We start from the raw sequence: 20975 nt of genomic DNA, 5'->3' as shown, positions 1-20975 counted from the left end.
TGCGGAGAAACGCATCCTGGATAGAGCTCTCCAGGCGTACCAAGTGGTCTGTAGTGGATCGAGCGGCTCGAAATCCACATTGGTACTTGGACAAGAGTCCTTGTTTCTCCAGACACCACACGAGTCTGCGATTTACCATCCTCTCAAAGAGCTTACACAGGCAATTTGTAAGACAAATCGGTCTGTAACTTCCTGCATACTTAGGATCTTTGTCAGGCTTGAGGACAGGGATGACTATGCCCTCTCGCCACTGAGACGGAAAATCACCCTCTGTCCAGATTCGGTTGAACACACGAAGGAGATATAGTAAACTATCATCAAAAGGTGTTTCAACATCTGGTTATGGATGTTGTCCGGTCCAGGAGACGTGTCCTTGCAAAGCGCTAATGCGCTGCGGAGTTCCCACTCCGTAAAGGGCACGTTGTAGTCCTCTGAAGCTTGGGTGGCAAAACTAAGGTGATGACGTTCTGCCTCCCGCTTCAGAGGGAGGAAATCAGGATTGTAATTCCCGGAGCCAGAGACATCCGCGAAATGACTAGCGAGATGATTAGCAATCGCGAGGGGATCAGTGGCGACACTGCCTGCAATGGAAATTCCCGGTACAGCAGATGATCCTTGAATACCCGAAAGTCGTCGAAGTTTCGTCCACACTTGAGATGATGGAGTATGCGACGTCATGGACGACACATATCTCTCCCATGAAGCCTTCTTACTTTGTCGAATAAGAACTCGCGCCTTAGCGCGGAGTTTCTTAAATGTTACCAAGTTGGCCACAGTAGGCTGTCGACGGTAACGTTTATGAGCGCGACGGCGTTCTTTGATGGCTGCTGCTATTTCATCGCTCCACCAAGGAACGAGTTTTCGGCGAGGAGCCCCCGAGAAAAACGGAATGGACTCCTCAGCAGCAGCAAGAATAACTTGGGTGACGTAAGTTATTTCCTCGCCGACGGTCCGCCTGACATCATCGGTAAAGACAGCTAGTGATGTGTACTTTGGCCAATCAGCATGTTTAAGAATCCATCGAGGGGGAGCCTCGACGGGTTTATGTTTCAACAAAGTAAGAATGATGGGAAAATGGTCACTGTCACAGAGATCATCGTGTGCATTCCACCGAAACAGTGGAACCAACGTACGGCTGCATAGACTTACGTCTATGCGAGAGTATGTGCCGTAACGTACACTAAAGTGAGTTGGTTCCCCTGTGTTCAAAATACATAAATCCAGATCTGTTAGAAGTGTTCCCAGCTCTCTTCCTCGGGGGCAAGGTGTTTCAGAGCCCCATATGGGGTGAAGGGCGTTAAAATCGCCCAATAAGAGGAAGGGTGGTGGAAGCTGATCTATAAGATCAGCGACATCATTGATGTTCAGATGCTGGCCAGGTGGAAGATAAACATTACACACTGTTGCTATGACAGGCAGCGAGACGCGAACAGCTACAGCCTCAAGAGGGGTTCTTAATGGAACCTCTTCGCTGTAGCTATCAGAACTTACAAAAATGCCAACGCCTCCGGAAGCCCGGTGAGCATAGTATCGTTCTGTCGAGTATAGTTTGAAATGCCTCAAGACCGTATGATGACCAGGTCTGAAATTGGTCTCCTGAAGACAGACTATACTCGCTGCGTACTCACTAACAAGCTGACGTAACTCAGCAAGATGCCTGTCATAACCGTTACAATTCCACTGTAACAGTGCCATAGTGTGGACTATTAAAAGGAGTGTTAGGTTATGAGCGAAAAAATGCTCGTAAACCTAAACACTATCTAGTTCTACATCCGTAGATGTAGAGGACAGTGCGACATCCATTCCGTCATCGAAAGATGGCAGGGGTGTCGCCCAGAACTTCGACGCTTTTCGGGCGCGAGGGGGTCCCCTACGAGGAGAGCGCGCCGGTTTTGGAGCAGGAGTGCCTCCTGGCGCAGACTCATATCCCCCAGATGGGGGGCATGACTTCTCCTTCGCAGGGGAAGTCCGAGAGCGCTCAGGACGGGCGCTCTTCTTCCCCTTCATTTTTTCGAGTTTAGACGGGCTGGGAGATGGTTTCCCAGCCCTGGTCGACGATGCCGCCTCCGCCGGCTGGGGCACGACTTTCGTCGACCTCCTAGGGGGGGGAGACTTAGTCTTCCCCCCTTGCTGTGCCGGCTGGGAACTGCCAGCCGGCACAGACTTCTGGTTGGTCGAAGGTGGGGTGGTCCCCCCCTTCGAGCTTTGACTATTCGCGACGTTGCTGGGAGCAGCAACAGTCGCCTTGGGCGCAGCGGTCTGGACAGGTGTCTTGGTCGTAAATGACGAACCTGGAAGACTCTGAGCTATCAAGCTATAGTCGAGTGTACGGGCAGGTGTATTCATAGAATGAAACTTACGGCGCGCTTCCTGGTAGGAAAGACCATCCAGGGTCTTGATCTCCTGGATCTTCTTCTCACTCAGGTATGTCGGACAATTCCGATCCCGAGGAGAATGAAAACCGGAGCAGTTAGTGCACTTGTATGGAGTTGTGCACTCCTCCGCGCCGTGAGCTACTCGTCCACATGTACCACATACAGCCTGATTCGAACAGCGACATACCATATGTCCGAATCGCTGGCATTGATAGCATCGCATAGGAGGCGGGATGTACGGCCTCACATCGCAACGATAAGTTGTTACCTTGACTTTCTCTGGTAACACTGACAACTTGAAAGAGACAATGAAGGCACCAGTGGCAACGTCTTCACCGTTGACCTTGCGCGTAATGCGCCGGACGTGTGTCACGCCACGGTTCCTCATGTCTTCCATTAACTCGTCGTCAGTGTTCAAAATAAGGTCGCGGTGAAAGATGACTCCGCGAACCAGATGATGATGCTGATGATGCTTGTTGTTTTAAGGGGCCTAACATCGAAGGTCATCGGCCCCTAATGGAACGAAATGAATGACATGAGACATGAAGTTAAAATTTTAAAAAGTATCCACTGACTAGAGTTAAAAAAGAATGGTAATGAAGAAAAATGAGGGTGAGATTAAAACAGTCAGTGGATCTAATACGCAATGCCTTATGTTCTATTAAAATAAGAGAAAGGACAGGAAATTGAAGGAATAAGGCATTGCCCAGTAATACAGATATTAACACATAATTTACGTTAGACGTTCAAATAACACATTAAAATGCGCAACACAAAATAAAATGAAGTCAATGAAATAAAAGCGCAACTGACATAAACAACACTAGGACAAAGGACAACATCACACACGATAAAACAGACCGCTATCCCTCATAAAGCGGATGACGAGGTCTGCTGACTGCTCGTCATCGCGCAAGATAAGGGAGATAGTACTCGGAAGGTGAATACTACGGCGCAGATCTACCAGGTCCACGCACTCCGTATAAGGATGTGTACCACGGTAAGATGGTCGCCGCAGGTACACACCGGAGGGGGTTCTCCTTTCAGTAGATGGGAGTGCTTCAAGATACCGTGGCCGATCCGAAGGCGACATAATACCACGGCTTCCCTCCGCGAAGCCCGCAGGGAAGTCCTCCATACCTTCGTTGTTCCTTTTATCGCTCTCAGCTTATTGGGAAGTGGGATGGCCTGCCACTCCATCTCCCAATGAGACATAACCAGATGTCTCAGCTGAGAGCGAATATCACTTGCTGGAACCTTGAAAGGCAACGGGGGCAGTGTAACTGCCTCCTTGGCAGCCTGATCTGCTAACTCGTTTCCCTCTATGCCCATGTGGCTGGGGAGCCACACAAACGTAATTCTGGTGCCGGCATCCGAACACCCGGCCAGCAGGTCTTGGATCCGCTGCACCAGAGGGTGTCGAGGGAAACAGGTATCAATAGACTGAAGCGAACTCAAGGAGTCAGTACACACAAGAAAGTGTCGGCGCTCATTGTCTAATGCGTACCGCAGAGCCTCACAGATAGCATAGAGCTCTGCCGTGTACACACTACAGGTATCCGGGAGAGCAAAAAGAAACCGATCATTGTCGACAACGAACGCACAGCCCACCTTCGTATCTGTCCGTGAACCATCCGTGTAAACGACGACTGAACCTGGATAGCGGCCAAGAACGGACAGATAGATCCTCCGATAAATCGAAGGGTCCGTGTCTCCTTTCGGGCCAGTGTGCAAGTCCAGGATGATTTCAGGTCGTCGCACAACCCACGGAGGTACCCCACTTGGTTGTCTGACAAGGCAAGGAATCGAAGGTACGTCAAACAATTCATAACTGCTATCCAAGCGTATCCCAACCGGCCGCGTCGCACGTGGATGAGCAACGTACAACAGGCGGTTGCCATTGTTGAACACGCAGGGATAGCTCGGATGAAGTGGCATCTGTCGCAAATTTGCAGCATATGTAAGTAGTAGTTGCTGGCGCCTCAGGTGTAGAGGCAGCACACCAGACTCAGCGAGCAGGCTAGCGATGGGGCTAGTACGAAAAGCTCCCGTCGCCAACCTAACTCCGCTGTGGTGGATACTGTTCAGCTTCGCAAGAACGCTTGGTCTTGCGGAGCCATATGCTGCACTGCCGTAGTCTAACCGGGATAAAATGTGTGCCCGATAGAATCGCAGGAGCACCACGCGGTCAGCTCCCCAATTAGTGCTGCTAAGAAACTTCAAGAGGTTAAGCCTCTTGGTGCATTGCACTTTTAGCTCCCGCACGTGTGGCTCCCACGATAATTTACTGTCAAAAAGGAGCCCAAGAAATCGGTAGGTGTCAACAACTGGAAGAACGACATTTCCTAGATAAAGCTCAGGATGAGGGTGAAGAGTACGTTGACGACAAAAGTGGACAACGGAGGTCTTTGCGGCAGAAAACCGAAAGCCATGTTCTAAGGTCCACTTCTCCACCCTCCTAATAGCTTGCTGTAACTGTCGCTCTGCGACTGCCATACTGCACGAGCTATAGTGCAGAGCAAAATCATCCACATATAGGGACGGTATTACGGCTGGACCAGCAGCAGCGACAATACCGTTTATGGCAATCGCGAACAGAGTGACACTAAGAACCGATCCCTGTGGGACTCCGTTTTCTTGAACGTGGTATTGCGAATATGTCCTCCCTACTCGGACACGGAATAGACGGAGGGACAAAAAGTTCGCAATAAATACCGGCAAGTTACCTCGGAATCTCCATTGATGCAGGACTGAAAGGATGCCATATCGCCAGGTGGTGTCGTAGGCCTTCTCCATGTCAAAGAAGACAGCTACCAAGTGCTGTTTGCGGAGAAATGCATCCTGGATAGAGCTCTCCAGGCGTACCAAGTGGTCTGTAGTGGATCGAGCGGCTCGAAATCCACATTGGTACTCGGACAAAAGTCCTTGTTTCTCCAGACACCACACGAGTCTGCGATTTACCATCCTCTCAAATAGCTTACACAGGCAATTTGTAAGACAAATCGGTCTGTAACTTCCTGCATACTTAGGATCTTTGTCAGGCTTGAGGACAGGGATGACTATGCCCTCTCGCCACTGAGACGGAAAATCACCCTCTGTCCAGATTCGGTTGAACACACGAAGGAGATATAGTAAACTATCATCACTAAGGTGTTTCAACATCTGGTTATGGATGTTGTCCGGTCCAGGAGACGTGTCCTTGCAAAGCGCTAAGGCGCTGCGGAGTTCCCACTCCGTAAAGGGCACGTTGTAGTCCTCTGAAGCTTGGGTGGCAAAACTAAGGTGATGACGTTCTGCCTCACGCTTCAGAATGAGGAAATCAGGATTGTAATTCCCGGAGCCAGAGACATCCGCGAAATGACTAGCGAGATGATTAGCAATCGCGAGGGGATCAGTGGCGACACTGCCTGCAATGGAAATTCCCGGTACAGCAGATGATCCTTGAATACCCGAAATTCGTCGAAGTTTCGTCCACACTTGAGATGATGGAGTATGTGACGTCATGGACGACACATATCTCTCCCATGAAGCCTTCTTACTTTGTCGAATAAGAACTCGCGCCTTAGCGCGGAGTTTCTTAAATGTTACCAAGTTGGCCACAGTAGGCTGTCGACGGTAACGTTTATGAGCGCGACGGCGTTCTTTGATGGCTGCTGCTATTTCATCGTTCCACCAAGGAACGAGTTTTCGGCGAGGAGCCCCCGAGAAAAACGGAATGGACTCCTCAGCAGCAGCAAGAATAACTTGGGTGACGTAAGTTATTTCCTCGCCGACGGTCCGCCTGACATCATCGTGAAAGACAGCTAGTGATGTGTACTTTGGCCAATCAGCATGTTTAAGAATCCATCGAGGGGGAGCCTCGACGGGTTTATGTTTCAACAAAGTAAGAATAATGGGAAAATGGTCACTGTCACAGAGATCATCGTGTGCATTCCACCGAAACAGTGGAACCAACGTTCGGCTGCATAGACTTACGTCTATGCGAGAGTATGTGCCGTAACGTACACTAAAGTGAGTTGGTTCCCCTGTGTTCAAAATACATAAATCCAGATCTGTTATAAGTGTTTCCAACTCTCTTCCTCGGGGACAAGGCGTCTCAGAGCCCCATATGGGGTGATGGGCGTTAAAATCGCCCAATAAGAGGAAGGGTGGTGGAAGCTGATCTATAAGATCAGCGACATCATTGATGTTCAGATGCTGGCCGGGTGGAAGATAAACATTACACACTGTTGCTATGACAGGCAGCGAGACGCGAACAGCTACAGCCTCTAGAGGGGTTCGTAATGGAACCTCTTCGCTGTAGCTATCAGAACGTACAAAAATGCCAACGCCTTCGGAAGCCCGGTGAGCATAGTATCGTTCTGTCGAGTATAGTTTGAAATGCCTCAAGACCGTATGATGACCAGGTCTGAAATTGGTCTCCTGAAGACAGACTATACTCGCTGCGTACTCACTAATAAGCTGACGTAACTCAGCAAGATGCCTGTCATAACCGTTACAATTCCACTGTAACAGTGCCATAGTGTGGACTATAAAAGGAGTGTTAGGTTATGAGCGAAAAAATGCTCGTAAGCCTAAACACTATCTAGTTCTACATCCGTAGATGTAGAGGACAGTGCGACATCCATTCCGTCATCGAAAGATGGCAGGGGTGTCGCCCAGAACTTCGACGCTTTTCGGGCGCGAGGGGGTCCCCTACGAGGAGAGCGCGCCGGTTTGGGAGCAGGAGTGCCTCCTGGCGCAGACTCATATCCCCCAGATGGGGGGCATGACTTCTCCTTCGCAGGGGAAGTCCGAGAGCGCTCAGGACGGGCGCTCTTCTTCCCCTTCTTTTTTTCGAGTTTAGACGGGCTGGGAGATGGTTTCCCAGCCCTGGTCGACGATGCCGCCTCCGCCGGCTGGGGCACGACTTTCGTCGACCTCCTAGGGGGGGGAGACTTAGTCTTCCCCCCTTGCTGTGCCGGCTGGGAACTGCCAGCCGGCACAGACTTCTGGTTGGTCGAAGGTGGGGTGGTCCCCCCCTTCGAGCTTTGACTATTCGCGACGTTGCTGGGAGCAGCAACAGTCGCCTTGGGCGCAGCGGTCTGGACAGGTGTCTTGGTCGTAAATGACGAACCTGGAAGACTCTGAGCTATCAAGCTATAGTCGAGTGTACGGGCAGGTGTATTCATAGAATGAAACTTACGGCGCGCTTCCTGGTAGGAAAGACCATCCAGGGTCTTGATCTCCTGGATCTTCTTCTCACTCAGGTATGTCGGACAATTCCGATCCCGAGGAGAATGAAAACCGGAGCAGTTAGTGCACTTGTATGGAGTTGTGCACTCCTCCGCGCCGTGAGCTACTCGTCCACATGTACCACATACAGCCTGATTCGAACAGCGAGATACCATATGTCCGAATCGCTGGCATTGATAGCATCGCATAGGAGGCGGGATGTACGGCCTCACATCGCAACGATAAGTTGTTACCTTGACTTTCTCTGGTAACACTGACAACTTGAAAGAGACAATGAAGGCACCAGTGGCAACGTCTTCACCGTTGACCTTGCGCGTAATGCGCCGGACGTGTGTCACGCCACGGTTCTTCATGTCTTCCATCAACTCGTCGTCAGTGTTCAAAATAAGGTCGCGGTGAAAGATGACTCCGCGAACCAGGTTCAAGGACTTATGCTCCTCCACTTTGACGGGGATTTCGCCAAAGTGCTCGCACTTAAGCAACTGATCAGCTTGCAGTGCTGTACGAGTCTTTAGAAGCAAACTACCGTTGCGCATTTTCTTCAGTTCCTCCAGTTCGCCATAGACGCCTTCGATGTGTCTACTAAACAGGATCGACTTCACCAGCTTAAAATCCTGCCCATCGGTTCTGGTAGCGACCAGAAACCTAGGGAAGCTGGATCCCATTCCTTCACGCTGCGCATGTTCCCAGGGAGTTGAACCTCTCAGGGAAGCAAAAGTTAAAGACTTAGGTGGGCGACCACCTTGTGAGAGCCGACTTCGTTTGGAAGCCATGCCCGATAGCATCCTCCCCGAATGCCACCCACTCCGATCAGGGGTCTCTGTAGCCGAACCAAGCAGCCAAGGCAATACCCACCTGGTCGTAGCAGGTATTGCCCGGGGTCCGATGTTGAACGATGCCTAATACGGGATGACCGAGGCAATGAGCACTAGGACTCCCTTCCTCCAGTCACCCGCAATAGCATGTACCCCATAGCGTGTACAGAGCACTAACAATAGGAAAAATAAATAAAAATAATTAATAATAATATGTCCTTCTGGCATTCGGCTGTGCGGGGACCTGCGTTGTCAGGCGGATACCACTGCCCGGGTACATGATACTCCCACCCGCTGCGTCCTGGGTGGTTGCTGGCACGGGCTTTCGAGCGTAGTCGCACACATAGGAGCTCCATCGCCGGGCAGCACGCACATCAAATTTTGAATGGTCTACATCTGACCCTCGGAAAAATAATAAAAAATAAAGAGGGGACCATGGCCACATGACCCTTTAAGTCGCCTTCTACGACAGGCAGGGATTACCTATGGATGTATTCAGCCTCTCCCATCCACAGGAGGTCCATCACATTATTCCAAACCGCAATCCATGTCCACGCCAAGGTCGCCCCTTTTTGTCGCCTCTTACGACAGGCAGGGGATACCGCGGGTGTATTCTACATGTGCGTCCCCCACCCGCAGGGGGTAGTGTGTTTGGTCCGCGAGAGGTATTTTATTTCCCTCAAGTCCGCCGGCAAACCGGTTAGGACCCCCCTATCCGCCACCTGGGACGCGCCACGTGGGAGTATCACCTCTCCCCCTACTACGCCACCGTAGTAGGTTCGTGGTCCGCGAACCAGGTTCAAGGACTTATGCTCCTCCACTTTGACGGGGATTTCGCCAAAGTGCTCGCACTTAAGCAACTGATCAGCTTGCAGTGCTGTACGAGTCTTTAGAAGCAAACTACCGTTGCGCATTTTCTTCAGTTCCTCCAGTTCGCCATAGACGCCTTCGATGTGTCTACTAAACAGGATCGACTTCACCAGCTTAAAATCCTGCCCATCGGTTCTGGTAGCGACCAGAAACCTAGGGAAGCTGGATCCCATTCCTTCACGCTGCGCATGTTCCCAGGGAGTTGAACCTCTCAGGGAAGCAAAAGTTAAAGACTTAGGTGGGCGACCACCTTGTGAGAGCCGACTTCGTTTGGAAGCCATGCCCGATAGCATCCTCCCCGAATGCCACCCACTCCGGTCAGGGGTCTCTGTAGCCGAACCAAGCAGCCAAGGCAATACCCACCTGGTCGTAGCAGGTATTGCCCGGGGTCCGATGTTGAACGATGCCTAATACGGGATGACTGAGGCAATGAGCACTAGGACTCCCTTCCTCCGGTCACCCGCAATAGCATGTACCCCATAGCGTGTACAGAGCACTAACAATATAAAAAATAAATAAAAATAATTAATAATAATATGTCCTTCTGGCATTCGGCTGTGCGGGGACCTGCGTTGTCAGGCGGATACCACTGCCCGGGTACATGATACTCCCACCCGCCGCGTCCTGGGTGGTTGCTGGCACGGGCTTTCGAGCGTAGTCGCACACATAGGAGCTCCATCGCCGGGCAGCACGCACATCAAATTTTGAATGGTCTACATCTGACCCTCGGAAAAATAATAAAAAATAAAGAGGGGACCATGGCCACATGACCCTTTAAGTCGCCTTCTACGACAGGCAGGGATTACCTATGGATGTATTCAGCCTCTCCCATCCACAGGAGGTCCATCATATTATTCCAAACCGCAATCCATGTCCACGCCAAGGTCGCCCCTTTTTGTCGCCTCTTACGACAGGCAGGGGATACCGCGGGTGTTTTCTACATGTGCGTCCCCCACCCGCAGGGGGTAGTGTGTTTGGTCCGCGAGAGGTATTTTATTTCCCTCAAGTCCGCCGGCAAGCCGGTTAGGACCCCCCTATCCGCCACCTGGGACGCGCCACGTGGGAGTATCACCTCTCCCCCTACTACGCCACCGTAGTAGGTTCGTGGAAAAATCTAAAATTCTCCACTGACCAGAATTCAAAAACGTGAGAACGAAGAATGAATGGATGGACATGAATTTAAAACAATCAGTGGTTGCGACCCGCAATGTCTCACATTCACATAAACAGACGTGACAATATCGTATTACTGACCAAGGGACTACTGCTATAGCATAACACGGAATCGATTATGCGTGCAGTCAAAAGGGGGTCCTAAATCGCAGTTATACGCCCCTCATAATGGTACTGATCGCTATCAAAATAGAACCGCGGTATTTGTTCTGGTGCGGTACTAATCAAAAGTAGCAGAGACTTGCGGCATTCCACACATTATTGTACTACTCAGAGGTTATGAAATTCGACATAATACAGACCTATGCTTTACTCACTTTGCGGCGCCATTTACAGGCAACGCAAACCTATGGTGTTCATCACATAGGAGTACTAACCACAGGGACCTCTCCCTATCCCGTGGTGTTCCTCATATAGTGGGTACTAATCATAGGCAAGGCAGAACCATGGTAGCTATCATCCCATGGTCCTGCTCATATGGTGGTACTAATCACAGGTACTGCAAAAGCCGACCGCGCGGTGCTCCTGTGTGCTACTGATCACAAACCAATTTCGTACCTAATGTAGTGGTACTACGCACAAGTAAAAGCAACCCTTGGTGTTCTCCGCGTGGTGGTACTAATCACAAGTAATTTCATGGTTCTAATACAATCAACCCTTGGTCGCCCCTTTTAGTCGCCTCTCACGACAGGCAGGGGATACCGTGGGTGTATTATTCGTCAGCCTCCCCCACCCACAGGGGGTGTGTGTTTGGTCCGCGAGAGGTATTTTATTTCCCTCAAGTCCGCCGGCAAGCCGGTTAGGACCCCCCCTATCCGCCACCTGGGACGCGCCACGTGGGAGTATCACCTCTCCCCCTGCTACGCCTGCGTAGCAGGTTCGTGGCCTGCGGGAATAAATTCCGGCACCTCGGCGTCTCCGAATACCATAAAAGAGTAGTTAGTGGGACGTAAAACAAATAACATTATTATTATTATTATTATTATTATTATTATTATTATTATTATTATTATTATTATTATTATTGTTACGGAGTTATCCGTGGAAAGCAGAGGTGAAAGAAGGTGCGGGCTGGAATAGGTCTCAACTACAAAATTAAAGTTAATTTAAAACTTTAACAAAGGTTATATTTTCTTTTCGAAATCAACAAATAACAGAGTATAACAGGTACCAAGTAGCAGATCAACAAATTAAGAAATTATAAACTACAGTTCATTACAAGATTTGGGCTTCGAGCCCCAAGTATAATTTCTGAGCTCAAAGCTCACAACCACAATTGCTAACGGGTAGAAAACCCCTAGATGCATACAGCACTTGCTCCCAACTTTTAACTCAATCCTCCCAGAGACACCTTTCACACACAAGAAAGAGCTGACCCGCTCTCAAAATTTTCAAACCTATTTAAGAGGCCATAAACTGACTTTCCACTAACTGCCCTCAAGGCACACATATAATAGTACAGAGGTACCTCATACCCAATCTACAGGCCTTCTCGAGAAGAAAACAAAACATCAGGTTAAGTTATTGGCCCAAAGTACAGAAAGGACTGGAGGCGTGAACTTGCACTCCTAAATACACTTTTAAAACCTAAGTGGCTTTAGGCCGGTACATAGGGGCTAAGCCCAAGCTAGGGAGGTGACCCGTATGAGAACTTTAATACATTAAGGAAGAGAAGAAACGGTTATGAAAACGTAGTCACCTCAATTTCCAAATGAAGGGGAGTTCGAGAGGGTAAAGCACTCTCTATCCCCGCTTTACAGTTAATGATATTTGTAGTTTTTACATAGACTGAAAAGGAATTTACATTTTAAAAAGATGGGTTACATATTAAAGGTTTCGAACCTACCCCGAAAGTTAGGCTGCTGAGCTAACAAGAAATAAAGATGTTAAAAGGCCATTACCTTGTAGAAGAACTGCTGCTTGAAGAAAGAGGCGCTTCCCGCCCCCTGCTACATAACCACACACTAAGTTAGATGTTACTGAAGTGGCCCCGAGACAAGAAAATCAGCAGTTTTTATACCCTCGTGGAAAATTCGAGACCTTTCAGGAATGAGTAGACACCCCCCCCCCCCTCAATTTTATTGGGTCGCTAAAAGTTATACATCGACATCGAAGAAGAAAGACACTATTGGTCAGAAATTAATTAAAGAAATTCGGGATTGGCTGAGTTCAAAACTGGCGGACAGAAAGATTGATATTGCCAACCCCAAAAATAAAAGAACAAAATTTAGTAAAGACAAAACTTAAGAATACAAAATGTCTTCAAGAGAGTTCATTCCATTGCGCCAGAGTGTATTACTATAGTTATTTTTGGTAGAGACATCTGTTAGAGAATGTTCACACTTCTTGATCAATGAAAAACAAAAACAAATCAAAAACACTCAGTGACCTCTTCTGATAACTAGTAGAGTTAGTTCAGTGGTAAAGTTCCGGGTTTCTCCAGTAGAGAAGTTTCAATTGGCGCAAGATTTGAACTTGCGTCGCGTAGAGGTGTACCGCCCGGTACAATTATTATTAAATGTAGAATTTTCGGCAAGTCTGAGGACTCTGTTCTATTCCCTATTGGGAAATATGTAATGTATGGGAACCAAGAGTGATTACCCTCTGTTGGTTCCGAATCAACATGGCATGGAGTGACTTAAGTTTCTAAACCTCTTGATTTCTTAATATTTACTTGGTATTAACTTTTCTCATTTAGTCACCCCGGTGTAGTAGAGGGTGAGCCTCCGTATCTTTCGGCTATAAGCCCACATATGATTTTAAATATTTCTAGAAGGAGAGCAGGTGTTTCGCCTCCTTGCTTTTTGTTTATGGCCGGTTAGAACCAACCATTTTCTTTTGTTATTAAGGCCACTTAGTACGCTCCTATTTATTCAGGTAAGTGTTTCTGGCTACTTCCCTTTGAGAACAGTAAATTGTATAACTGTTGAGCAATAGATAAGGCCACGTCGGGACAACTGTATGTAAATATTGCAATGGAGGACAACAAATAGGTCGTCAGGTGGAATTTATGTGCACCATGTGAAATTGATGCCTCTGCGAGACTGGACTCTATTTGGAGCTGATACTTCCCTCTAGTGTAAATGATAGGAGCAAATCGTGCTCTTGTAAATTGTGTACCTGCCATGAGCAATTCAGCTTTTTTCTGTGTAAATTAACATTTGCAATTCTCTCAAGTTTTGTACCTGATATTCAGACTTCAAAGTCCACTATACTGTTAGAGCTAACGAGCTCATTATATGGTTGTCATTCATTCATATTTTCTATTTCTCCAATTTTAAACTCAGAAAGAAAAGGAAAGAAGTTAAAATTTCAAAATGTGTTGTGTTAAATTCTGCTCTAGTTAATTCCTTGTCCACGCATTCACCCCAGGCGCGTTTTATAGCTCTGTGATACACGGAAACCCCAGAACATAAGAATTACTTTTTTCGTCGGACGACAACGGTACGCAGTTCCGTAAGTGTTTTTGGAAAAATGACAACGATTTACTGACAGGAACATATGCTATAAATATCCCAGCAGATGGTACTGTTTTCACGAATTTACTTTTCATCTTTTATTCTCGCAGGTTGGTACCATGCTTACATGTCTCATAGGCTTCATAGGTTGGTAACTAGTCAGGAACAGGAAGTTGAGATCACTTTTCGATTGTTTCCAATGTCAGACTATCAGTTCTATATCCACTCTGCAACATTCATGTGTTCAAAGGAGTTTTGAATTAATCCCCTATAAGTTAGATGATGATGCTTGTTGTTTAAAGGGGCCTAACATCGAGGTAATCGGTCCCTAATGGTACGAAATGAAATAACAAAAATCCAATTTCATCCACTAACCAAAATAAAATAAAAAATGTCATGAATAATGAATGGATGGATGGACCAGAACCCAAAAAAGAACAGTGGGTCAGACTCAAAAAATAGGATCGCAAATAATAGTATTACGGACCAAGGGACCACTCATAAAGCACAATGATGCTTGATGTCTAAAGGGGTCCAAACTCAAGGTATAAGGCCCCTCAGAATGGTATATGTCGCGAATAAAGTAGAACCATTGTATTTGTCATGTTGGGGTACTAATCAAAAGTAGTGAAGACTCACGGTGTTCCACACAAGATGGTACTACTCACAAGTATTGTACTGCGTACAGGTAACGCAGACCTATGGTGTCTCTCACACAATGGCGCCACTCATAGTCAACGCAAACCGATGAGTTTCCTCACCTAGGTGTACTAGGCACGGATGCCGGTCCCACGGGCCCCGTGGTGTTCCTCACATAGTGGATAATAATCACAGGCAACGCAGACCCACGGTGTCGCTCATATAGTGGTACAACTCACAGGCTACGCCCAGACCCGCGGTGTTGCTCACATGGGTACGAAGCACGGATACTGGAAACCCACAGGGGAACCAACTCTCTGCTGCTAATCACAAACCCATTTCGTACCGAATATAGTCTCACAACTCGCAAGTACAGGCAAACCATGGTGTTCCCCGCGTGATGGCACGAATCAAAAGCAGTTTCATGGTTCCAATTCAATCATTCCTTGGTCGCCCCCTTTAGTCGCATCTTACGACAAGCAGGGGATACCGCGGGTGTATACTACATGTGCATTCCCCACCCGCAGGGGGTAGTGTGTTTGGTCCGCGAGAGGTATTTTATTTTCCTCAAGTCCGCCGGCAAGCCGGTTAGGACCCCCCTATCCGCCACCTGGGAGGCGCCACGTGGGAGTATCACCTCTCCCCCTGCTACGCCAGCGTAGTAGGTTCGTGGTCCTGTAAGTTAAATCATTGTAATAATTGCTCAAAATGAGTAAAATAAGTAGTTAAGTCATTTCATGGAGCGAAATAAGGAACGCTGAAGAAGTAGAAATAACAACTCAACTCGTGATCTTGTAAAACGCAAAACTAGTACCGAAAATGCATGTGGTGAAGAGGCTCACAAAACTATGACCTAAGATGATGATGATTGATGCTTGATGTTTGAAAGAGCCTATCATCTGCGTAGAACGAAATGACATGATAATTAAAATTACAAAATATGTCCACTGGCTAGAATTTAAAACAAATGATGATTAAGAAATGATTATGCGATTAAAATAATCAGTGGATCTACTGTAATTCGCAATGCCTTATTTTCTGATAAAATGATAGAAAATAATTACAATGGAAGCCTTGAAGTAAAGTGATATATATAATTCAGGTTAGAAATTTTTTTAAACATTAAAATTCACAAACAAAAATTAAATCGAGTTAATGGAATAATAGCATAGTTAACAATAAAATAGAAAATATACCTTTATACACAATAAAACTGGCCACTATCCCTCATAAAACGTATGACGAGATCTGCTGACTGCTCGTCATCTCGTAGGATGAGGGAGATGAAATTTGGAAGTTTTAGACTACGGCGCAGATCGGCCAGGTCCGTGCACACCGTAAGGATGTGTACCACGTCCGCAAGAATACACCGCAACGCCTTCGCCCTTCAGTAAGCAGGAGTGCGTTGCTATGCCATGACGGATCCCAAGACGACATAATACCACTGCTTCCTTCCGAGAAGCCCGAAGGGAAGTCTTCCATACCTTCGTAGTTCCTTTTATAGCTCTCAGCGTATTTGGGAGACGGGTGGCCTCCCAATGAAATATAACCAAATGTCTCAACTGAGAACGAATTTCCCTGGCTGGAACCTTGTAAGGCAATGGGGGGAATGTAACAGCCTCCTTGGCAGCCTGATCAGCTAATTAATTTCTCTCTACACCCATGTAACTTGGGAGCCACATAAACGTGATTTTCGTGCTAGCATCTCAACATCCGACCAACAGGTCCTGGATCCGCTGCACCAACGGGTGCCGAGTAAAACATATAAAATCAATAGATTGTAGCGAGCTCAAGGAGTCGGTACACAGCAGAAAGTGCTGGCGCTCATCGGACAGCGTGTTCCGCAGAGTTTCACAGATAGCATAGAGCTCTGCTGTGTACACACTACAGGCTTCCGGTAGAGGAAACAGAAACCTGTTATTGTCGACAACGAATGCACATCGTACTCTCGCTTCTGCCCTTGAACCATCCGGGTAAACATTGACTGAATCGGGATATCGGACAACAACGGACAGGAAGAGTCTCCAATAAATGGAAGGGTCCATGGTCTCTTTTGTGCCGGTGTGCAAATCTAGAATTATTTCAGGTCGTCGTATTATCCACCGAGCTGCCTTACTTGGTGGTCTCACAAGGCAAGGAACCGAATGTACATCAAACAATGTGTGACTGCTATCCAAAGCTTATACCCACCGGCTGCGTTGCTCGTGGACAAGCAGCGTACAGCCGACGGTTTCCATTGTGGAATACGCAAACAAGCCTTCAGACGACTAAAATGTTAAATAACATGGAACAAATATGTAATGTACAAAGAACACAGACTCCCAAGTTAAACGTTTCCTAAAGAATCGGAAGAAATCGGCGTGGAAAACCTGCTGTGAAAAATTATCTAATGATACCCCGCTATCGTAGGTATGGTCAACAATTAATAAAATGAGGAAGAATCCACCACAGGCATTAGCTCTCCGCGACTGGATTAAAGACTTAGCGAATTTGATCGCCCCACCGACCACATCCTTCGAAAGATTACATTCGCCATCTTCTAATCAGCGGAGACCTTCATGTGCCCTCTTACATCACCATTCACATTCCGTGAATTAGAATTGGTCTTGAAGGCATCATCCAACTCAGCTCCTGAGTATGATCAAGTCCGTTACTTGATGACATCTAACCTCCCTCGGACCGCAAAGAGATCCTTCTTCAGCTCTTCAACGACATATGGAAGGAAAGTGACTTTCCAACAGATTGGACTAATCAAATAATTGTTCCAGTATTGAAACCAGCGAAGGATCCCAACGATCCATCATCCTGTAGTACTAGCATTCTGCATCGCTAAGATTTTTGAAAGGATCTTGAAACTTCGGTTTCAATGGTGGATGGAACATGACGCAGTCCTTTCAACGATGCAGTTTGGATTCCGGAAAGCCAAAAGTACATTTGACAACCTCAGCCTATTAACCACTGATATAGAACGGAGTTTCTTGAACAAAGAGTATATTTATTTGTTATATTTTGGGATATTTCTAAAGGCATGCGATAGATCTATAATCCCTGAACTAGTATCAACACTCAGACTTTTAGGCCTCCCCAAAATATATATATCTGGGATCAACAATCTCTTGATCTTAAGAACATTGTATTTCCGTCGTCATGACTATACACTGTATGTCCCTCGTTTTGTCACGAATGGACTTCCTCAGGGTGATATTCTCAGTCCTTTATTATATGCCGCCTACACGGAAGGTCTGGATAAAATGTCTGACCCTACGATCACAGTGCTTCAATATGCGAATGATGTACGTATTTACACGGCCTCTACTAACTTCCGGTTGAAATGTATGTGGCTAGACACGGCAGCTTCACACCTAGCGCAATGGACAGCGCAAAGAGGACTCACCTTATTTGCTGAGAAATTAATTGCTGTTATTTTTAGTCGAAAAAGGATCCCATATACTTCTCACACAATACGCCTCGGTCCATTCTCCTTCCCACTAAAATCATCAGCGAAACTATTAGGATTTCATCTCGATAGTAAGCTTACCTGGAGAAGTCACGTCGAGGACCTAGTAGCAAAAAATTATCGAGTTTTGAATGTCTTACGAGCTGTTTCTAGAATCTGGTGGAGTGCGGACACTACAACTTTGTTACTACTGTATCGAGCATTTATTTATTTATTTATTTATTTATTTATTTATTTATTTATTTATTTATTTATTTATTTATTTATTTATTTATTTATTTATTTATTTATTTATTTATTTATTTATTTATTTATTTATTGTTCAACAGGCACTTCTGCCCACTTACAGAACATTTCCATTTCTTATTTCTAATTTTATAAATAATTTACAATAAAAATTAAAATATAAACCTAATATTATACTTATGAACTATGGACAGTGGTAAGTGTGTGTTTCAAATTATTATCTTAATTCCTCCTAAAATATACATTATTAATCTAAATTAATCTAAGCACTAAATTATTCATGGTACACAATAATGCTACTCTATTTACTTTATGTCTTCTCTCTGTGCCAGTTCCCTTCTGACTGACCTTAACAAGATACTCTCGTCGTGAAGTATGTCCACATTTGGCATTTTATTAATTAACTGACATATTCTGTTTAATGGTGAATTCATATGGTGATTTGTGTTTGACCTTTTAACGAAGAAAGTTAAAGTATTTCTATTGCTTCCAAACGGTGCATATAAATTTATTTGGTGGAGTAACTCTCGGTTATCTGCTTTACCTTTGAGAATTCTATGTAGGTATTTTACACAGGTTAATGTTCTCCTCGTATGCAACCCATCTATCTCAAAATTTGTTATTAAGTCACCATATGCCACATATTTTGCACTAGTTTTAGAGATACAGAAATACAGATATCTTAGAAATTTAGCTTGAACATTTTCTATTTATTTTATACGTTTGATACATGATGGATTCCAGACTATAGAGGCATATTCTATTACTCTTCTAACTAGTGAATTGTATACCTGTATTATCGCTTTGATATTTTTGAATTTGTTTGTGTTTCTCATTAGAAATCCTAGGTTCCTACAGGCCTTATTTACGGCGTTATTTATGTGTATATTGAACTGAAGTTTACTATCAAATACCACTCCTAAATCCTTCTTTTCTTCAACTCGTTTTAGGCTGATACCGTTCATTTCATAAGAATGGAGTTTTGGATGTCGTTTTCTAGTAAAGATCATTGATTCATATTTCTTAACATTGAATTGAAAGGAATTGTGTCTTCCCCATTCAACCAGTGCTGTGAGGTCTTGTTGTAATTTTTCGCTATCTTTGTTTGAAGTAATCTGCCTGTAAATTTTCATTAAAGCGTCCCATATTAAACTACGGCAGCATTTTTATGGAAATGCACTACAATACGCTATCCGAAAAATTGATATAGTACTTTATCGTGCTTTCCGAATATGTCTAGTGGCAATGAATTCTACGAACGTACTCCTAGTTGAAGCCAAGGAGATGTCTCTCAACATAGAAAGACAATATCGTCGCCATAAGACCTATCTGTGTCGGTGCGAGGTAAAGCAAATAGCAACAAAAAAGAAGACAATATCTGGCGAATACCTTCTTTCTTCGCCTATCTACCCTGGGGACCAATAAGCTGATAAGCAAATTAAGACTACTACAAATGGCAATCGACAGAAATAACATCGGTCCAAAACACCGGACTACATTATTATATGCAAGCTTCAAGAATTTTCAACACTTGTTTCCATTCATACTTCAGTCTGAAGGACTCCTTGTATTTCAACAAAATTACGAACTTTTAATATTTACACCTTCCATATTCTTCTTACTACGTTCGATTACTAACAATGTTTCCATCAATGAAAGTTTATCAGCTTTTCTCAATGCCACATGGCTAAATTTTGTTCATATTTATACTGACAGATCCAGAACCACAAAAGGCGTGGGTTATGCATTCTTCTGTGTTGCATCTCAGGTGTCACGTAAGTGCTCCTTACCTCAAGAGACGTCTATTGTTACTGCAGAAATTTTAGCTATCCGTTCAGCCATTAGCTGTGGAATTCGTCACTTCCGCAAAATTATAATACTTTCTGACTCACAATGTGTCCTTCCTAAGCTACAAAATTCTCGTTGGGACCTGTCTATACATCAGTACACATTAGACATTTTTAACTTAATCTATACCGCCCAGAAAGCAGCGAAGGAAGTACATCTCCTATGGATCAAAGGCCACGCTGATATGACGATGAACGACATAGTAGCCAAAGAAACCACGTGAACTTCGCCTTTACAAACAGTTACCATATTCTGATTTCTGCCCATAATCAAACAACAGGTCTACGGGGAATGGTCTGGAAAATGTTACGGCTTACAAGAGAAAAGCACAATGCTTAAATTCAGCCCATCATACCAACACAGATATGTTTCAAGAAATTGAAACTAACTCGCAGACATCTTTCATCTTTCATAAGAATGCATCTAGGGCATGGATGCTATCCGAGTCATCTACACAGGATTAAGGTCTTCGACAACCCTCAATACCACACCATACTTTCATGTAAGAAGTACTCCCAACAACAGAACCAACTCCTTTGGTGAAGTTAAATACCCCACTGCCAACTTCAGTTGCCATCCTGTTATCAAACCTAACTCCACAATTATGGGCTCTAATTTGCCCATATTTATCGGTCTGTAGTATTAATTTACAAGATTTGGTTCTTTAACTACGAAATATGTGTACCTTAAATGTATGGTCACTCCGTAAATGCTAGACGCATGGTCCTCCGAGGCCTAACGCTATTGGTAGTATTTTTTTAATGTGAAATACCCAGGGATAGCAGCATAGGACAAAAATATTTGTTGGTGCCTCAGGTGTAAAGGCGGCACACCAGATTCAGCGAGTAATTGTGTAGTT

The sequence above is a fragment of the Anabrus simplex genome, chromosome 4 (assembly GCF_040414725.1).
Source record: "Anabrus simplex isolate iqAnaSimp1 chromosome 4, ASM4041472v1, whole genome shotgun sequence".
NCBI lineage: Eukaryota > Metazoa > Arthropoda > Insecta > Orthoptera > Tettigoniidae > Anabrus > Anabrus simplex.
This window is presented reverse-complemented; position numbering follows the sequence as displayed.